Source organism: Triticum dicoccoides, chromosome 3B (assembly GCF_002162155.2).
Source record: "Triticum dicoccoides isolate Atlit2015 ecotype Zavitan chromosome 3B, WEW_v2.0, whole genome shotgun sequence".
Classification (NCBI taxonomy): domain Eukaryota; kingdom Viridiplantae; phylum Streptophyta; class Magnoliopsida; order Poales; family Poaceae; genus Triticum; species Triticum dicoccoides.
The window spans coordinates 240,548,176-240,554,902 of NC_041385.1; positions in this window are offsets into that span (position 1 = coordinate 240,548,176).

Here is a 6,727-nt window from a genome sequence, read left to right on the forward strand (position 1 = left end):
GTCCTAGAAGTACTGCTAGGTGAAGCACCCGTTTTCCCAGCAACTCAAGACGTTATGAATGTCTGGCAGTCGCGTAGTGATGATTACTCCCTGGTTTAGTGCGGCATGCTTTACAACCTAGAACTGGGGCTCCAAAAGCGTTTTGAGAAGCACAGAGCATATGAGATGTTCCAAGAGCTGAAAATGGTTTTCCAAGCTCATGCCCGGGTCGAGAGATATGAAGTCTCCGACAAGTTCTACAGTTGTAAGATGGAGGAGAATAGTTCTATCAGCGAGCACATACTCAAAATGTCTGGGTTGCACAACCGCTTGTCTCAGCTGGGAGTTAATCTCCCGGATGACGCGGTCGTTGACAGAATCCTTCAGTCGCTTCCACCTAGCTACAAGAGCTTTGTGATGAATTTGAATATGCAAGGGATGGAGAAAACCATTCCTGAGGTATATTCAATGCTAAAATCAACGGAGGTGGAGATCAAAAAGGAACATCAAGTGTTGATGGTCAATAAAACCACTAGTTTCAAGAAAGGCAAGGGTAATAAGAACTTCAAGAAGGACGGCAAGGGAGTTGCCGCGCCCGGTAACCCAGTTGCCGGGAAGAAGCCAAAGCATGGACCCAAACATGAGACTAAGTGCTTTTTTGCAAGGGAAACAGTCATTGGAAGCGGAACTGCCCCAAATACTTAGCGGACAAGAAGGCCGACAACACCAAAGGTATGTGTGATATACATGTTATTGATGTGTACCTTACCAGTACTCATAGTAGCTCCTGGATATTTAACACCGGTGCGGTTGCTCATATTTGTAACTCAAAACAGGAGCTGCGGAATAAGCGGAGACTGGCGAAGGACGAGGTGACGATGCACGTCGGGAATGGTTCCAAGGTCGATGTGATCGCCGTCGGCACGCTACCTCTACATGTACCTATGGGATTAGTTTTAAACCTCAATAATTGTTATTTAGTGCCAGCTTTGAGCATGAAAATTGTATCTGGATCTCGTTTAATGCGAGATGGCTACTCATTTAAATCCTAGAATAATGGTTGTTCTATTTATATGAGAGATATGTTTTATGGTCACGCCCCGCTGGTCAATGGTTTATTCTTATTGAATCTCGAACGTGATGTTACACATATTCATAGTGCCATAGGTAAGATCTTTGTTGCCAAGAACGGGTCCTTTCTGGAGAAAGAGTTTCTCTCGAAAGAAGTAAGTGGGAGGAAAGAAGAACTTGATGAAGTACTGCCTCTTGAACCGGAAAGTAGCGCAGCTTAGGAAGATGTTTCTGTGGTGCCTACACCGGCTAGAAAGGAAGTTAATGATGATGATCAAGGTACTTCAGATCAAGTTGCTACTGAAGTTCATAGGTCCACAAGGACACGTTCCACACCAGAATGGTATGGCAACCCTGTCCTGAAAATCATGTTGTTAGACAACGATGAACCTTCGAACTATAAAGAAGTGATGGCGGGCCCAGATTCCAACAATTGGCTTGAAGCCATGCAATCCGAGATAGGATCCATGTATGAAAACAAAGTATGGACTTTGACAGACTTGCCCGATGATCGGCGAGCGATATAAAATAAATGGATCTTTAAGAAGAAGACGGACACGGATGGTAATGTTACCATCTATAAACCTTGGCTTGTCGCTAAGGGTTGTCGACAAGTTCAAGGGGTTGACTACGATGAGACCTGCTCACCCGTAGCGAAGCTGAAGTCCATCCGAATAATGTTAGCAATTGCCGCATTCTATGATTATGAAATATGGCAAATGGACATCAAAACGGCATTCCTTAACGGCTTCCTTAAGGAAGAATTGTATATGATGCAGCCGGAAGGTTTTGTCGATCCTAAGAATGCTAACAAGGTATGCAAGCTCCAGCACTCCATATATGGGCTGGTGCAAGCATCTCGGAGTTGGAACATTGGCTTTGATGAAATGATCAAAGCATTTGGGTTTATGCAGACTTATGGAGAAGCCTGCGTTTACAAGAAAGTGAGTGGGAGCTCTATAGAATTTCTCATATTATATGTGGATGACATACTATTGATGGGAAATGATATAGAACTTTTGGAAAGCATAAAGGCCTACTTGAATAAGTGTTTTTCAATGAAGTACCTTGGAGAAGCTGCTTACATATTAGGCATCAAGATCTATAGAGATAGATCGAGATGCCTCATAGGTCTTTCACAAAGCACATAGCTTGATAAGATATTGAAGAAGTTCAATATGGATCAGTCCAAGAAGGGGTTCTTGCTTGTATTGCAAGGTGTGAAATTGAGCTCGGCTCAAAGCCCGACCACAGCAGAAGATAGAGAAAAGATGAGTGTCATCCCCTATGCCTCAGCCATAGGGTCTATTATGTATGCCATGCTGTGTACCAGGCCTAATGTAAACCTTGCCGTAAGTTTGGTAGGGAGGTACCAAAGTAATCCCGGCATGGAACACTGGACAGCGGTCAAGAATATCCTGAAGTACCTGAAAAGGACTAAGGATATGTTTCTCATTTATGGAGGTAATGAAGAGCTCCTCTTAAAGGGTTACATCGATGCCAGCTTCGACACAAATCTGGATGACTCCAAGTCACAAACCGGATACGTGTATATTTTGAATGGTGGGGCAGTAAGCTGGTGAAGTGCAAGCAAAGCGTCATGGCGGGATCTACATGTGAAGCGGAGTACATGGCAGCCTCAGAGGCAGCACATGAAGCAATTTGGATGAAGGAGTTCATTACCTACCTAGGAGTTATTCCCAATGCGTCGGGCCCGATGACTCTCTTTTGTGACAACACTGGAGCTATTGCCCTGCCAAGGAGCCCAGGTTTCACAAGAAGACTAGGCACATCAAGCACCGCTTCAACTCCATTCATGAGAATGTTCAAGATGGAGACATAGATATTTGTAAAGTGCATACGGATCTGAATGTCGCAGATCCGTTGACTAAGCCTCTTCCGCGAGCAAAACATGATCAACACTAGAACTCTATGGGTGTTCGATTCATCACAAAGTAACTAGATTATTGACTCTAGTGCAAGTGGAAGACTGTTGGAAATATGCCCTAGAGGCAATAATAAAATGGTTATTATTATATTTCCTTGTTAATGATAATTGTCTATTGTTCATGCTATAATTGTATTGACCGGAAACCGTAATACATGTGTGAATACATAGACCACAACAAGTCCCTAGTGAGCCTCTAGTTTACTAGCTCGTTGATCAATAGATGGTCATGGTTTCCTGGCTTTGGACATTGGATGTCATTGATAACGGGATCACATCATTAGGAGAATGATGTGATGGACAAGACCCAATCCTAAGCATAGCACAAGATCGTGTAGTTCATTTTCTAAGGCTTTTCTAATGTCAAGTATCATTTCCTTACACCATGAGATTGTGCAACTCCCGGATACCGTAGGAATGCTTTGGGTGTACCAAATGTCACAACGTAACTGGGTGGCTATAAAGGTGCACTACAGGTATCTCCGAAAGTGTCTGTTGGGTTGGCACGAATCGAGACTGGGATTTGTCACTCCATTTGACGGAGAGGTATCTCTGGGCCCACTCGGTAATGCATCATCATAATGAGCTCAATGTGACTAAGAAGTTGGTCACGAGATCATGCATTACAGAACGAGTAAAGTGACTTGCCGGTAACGAGATTGAACGAGGTATTGGGATACCGACGATCGAATCTCGGGCAAGTAACGTACCGATTGATAAAGGGAATTGTATACGGGATTGCTTGAATCCTCGACATCGTGGTTCATTTGATGAGATCATCGTGGAACGTGTGGGAGCCAACATGGGTATCCAGATCCCGTTGTTGTTTATTGGCTGGAGAGATGTCTCGGTCATGTCTGCATGATTCCCGAACCCGTAGGGTCTACACACTTAAGGTTCGATGACGCTAGGGTTATAGGGAAAGTTTGTATGTGGTTACCGAATGTTGTTCGGAGTCCCGGATGAGATCCCGGACGTCACGAGGAGTTCCGGAATGGTCCGGAGGTGAAGATTTATATATGGGAAGTCATCATACGGTCACCGGAAGTATTTGGGGGTTTGCCGGTATTGCACCAGGACCATCGAAGGGGTTCCGGGGGTCCACCGGGAGGGTCCACCTGCCCCGGAGGGCCCTATGGACTGTGTGTGGAAGGGAACCAGCCCCTAAGTGGGCTGGGCGCCATCCCCCCTAGGGCCCATGCGCCCAGGGCTTGGGAGAAACCCTAAGGGGGGGCGCCCCCCTTGGCTTGGGGGGCAAGCCCCCTCCCCTTGGCCGCCGCCCCCCTCTAGATCTCATCTAGAGGGGTCGCCCCCCTTCCCCCTTCACCCTATAAATAAAGGGGAGGAGGGAGGGCAGCCGCACCTCATCCAAGGCGCAGCCCTCCCCCTCTCCAACACCTCTCCTCCTCCGCTTGAGCTTGGCGAAGCCCTGCCGGAGAACCGCTGCTCCACTACCACCATGCCGTCGTGCTGCTGCTGGAGTTGTCTTCCCCAACCTCTCCCTCCTCCCTGCTGGATCAAGGCGCGGGAGACGTCACCGGGCTGCACGTGTGTTGAACGCGGAGGCGCCGTTGTTCGGCACTAAGATCGGAATCGACCGTGATCTGAATCGGTACGTGTACGACTCCTCCAACCGCGTTCTTGTAACGCTTCCGTTTCACGATCTTCAAGGGTATGAAGATGCCCTCCCCTTTCTCTCGTTGCTAGTCTCTCCATAGATTGATCTTGGTGATGCGTATAATTTTTTTAATTTCTGCAATGATCTCCAACAATTACGGACATGACAAGGAGTCTTGAAATGATCGAGAGGTAAAGATTGATATATAGGACGATGGTATTCGGACACTGGAAGTGTTCTGGAGGGTACCGGGTACATAACGGGTCACCGGAAGGGGTTCCGGGCACCCCCTGCAAAATATATGGGCCTTATGGGCCAAGAGGGGAAACGCACCAGCCGCAAGGGGCTGGCGTGCCCCCCATATGGGCTGGCCTAAGAGGAGAAGGAAAGAGGGGAAGGGAAAGGAAAGAGCGGAATAGGATTCCCTCTTCCTTCCCTCTCCCCCTCTTTCCTCCCCCCTCGGACAAATATGGCAGGGGGACGGGGCCAAGGGCACGAGACCAAGTAGGATTCAGACCTACTTGGGGCGCCCCTTGGCCTCTCCCCTCTCCCTTCCACCCATATATATATATATGAGGAGGGGGCGCCTAGCACACCCCAGACAATTGCCAAGCCGTGAGCGGCGCCCCCCTCCATGATTTACACCCCGGCCATATTTTCGTAGTGCTTAGGCGAAGCCCTGAGGAGATCACTTGACCATCACCGTCACCACGCCGTTGTGCTGATGGAACTCATCTACTACCTCGACGTCTTGATGGATGAAGAAGGCGAGTGACGTCACCGAGTTGAACGTGTGCAGAACGCGGAGGTGCCGTGCGTTTGGTACTTGATCGGTTGAAGCGCGAAGAAGTTCGACTACATCAACCGCGTTGCGAAACACTTCCGCTTACAGTCTACGAGGGTACGCAGACACAATCTCCCCCTCGTTGCTATGCATCTCCATGGATAGATCATTGCGTATGCGTAGATTTTTTTTTATTTTCCATGCAACGATTCCCAACAGCACCACCCACATTCATTAGATCATCCATGTCCTCTAAGGTTGTAAAACCTTATATTAGAGCATGAGGCTCAGATACCAATTGAAAGGATCAATACGACTGACTAGAGGGGGTTGAATAGGAGACTACACGTTTTAAACTTACTTGTCAACTTTAGGGTTAATCTAATAAATAGGTTTCACTAGATATGCAACTAGGTGAACACAACCTATATGGCAAGCAATCTTAAAGCTAAATATGCTAGGCAATTCAAGCATACAAAGCAAAGTAAAGTGCGGAAAAGGATTAACCACAAGTGAGACGAGGACGCGGGTTTTATCCTGAAGTTCATTCTTCCTTGGGGAAGAGCTAATCTTTGTTTAGAGCGGTGCCGAAGCCAAAGTTTGCGAAATGCCATGGAAGGCTCACCGTATTCTCTTTCGAGTCACCCCCAACGGTTGAGCTTCAATCACTCGTGGGTGGTCTTGAAGGCGACCACCACACCTTTACAAACTTCTCCGAAGCATACCACAAGTAAGGGACAAATACTATGGGGGACACGAATTTGGTTTGATCAAAGTGTATATTGGGTCTTGCTCTCCCAATCGCCAAAGTTTCAACAAGTTAGGGTGGAGGGATTGAGAGCATTGAGCAAAATGGAGTGTTGCAGTGGTGGAGCTCAACACGACATTGGGGTTAAAGGTTGGAGGTGGAAGAATGGTTCCTTTTATAGTTTTCTCTAGGTGGGGGTTTCTGCCCGTTGGACCCCATGCACATTGGCTAAGCCAGCCCCGTGCGCACGGGGTGTCCAGAGACTTGACCACCACCCCATGCGCACGGGGTGTCCAAAGAATTTCGTGCTAACCCGTGCGCATGGGGTGTGCAGAAACTTTTTGACTACCCCGTGCGCACGGGGGTCAAAAGACCCCGTGCGTACGGGGTGTTCAGGGAGTTTCTGCTGATGCTCAAGGGACACCTCGGCAAAGCACACTACAGACTGACAATGAGTGATAGGTGTAGGAGGGATGGTGTATATGCTTTTGAAGTATTCCCACACGACACTCATCCACGATGACCCCTCTTAATAGTGCGGTTTTCTCTACGACTGAAATCAAACTAAAATGAAAACCT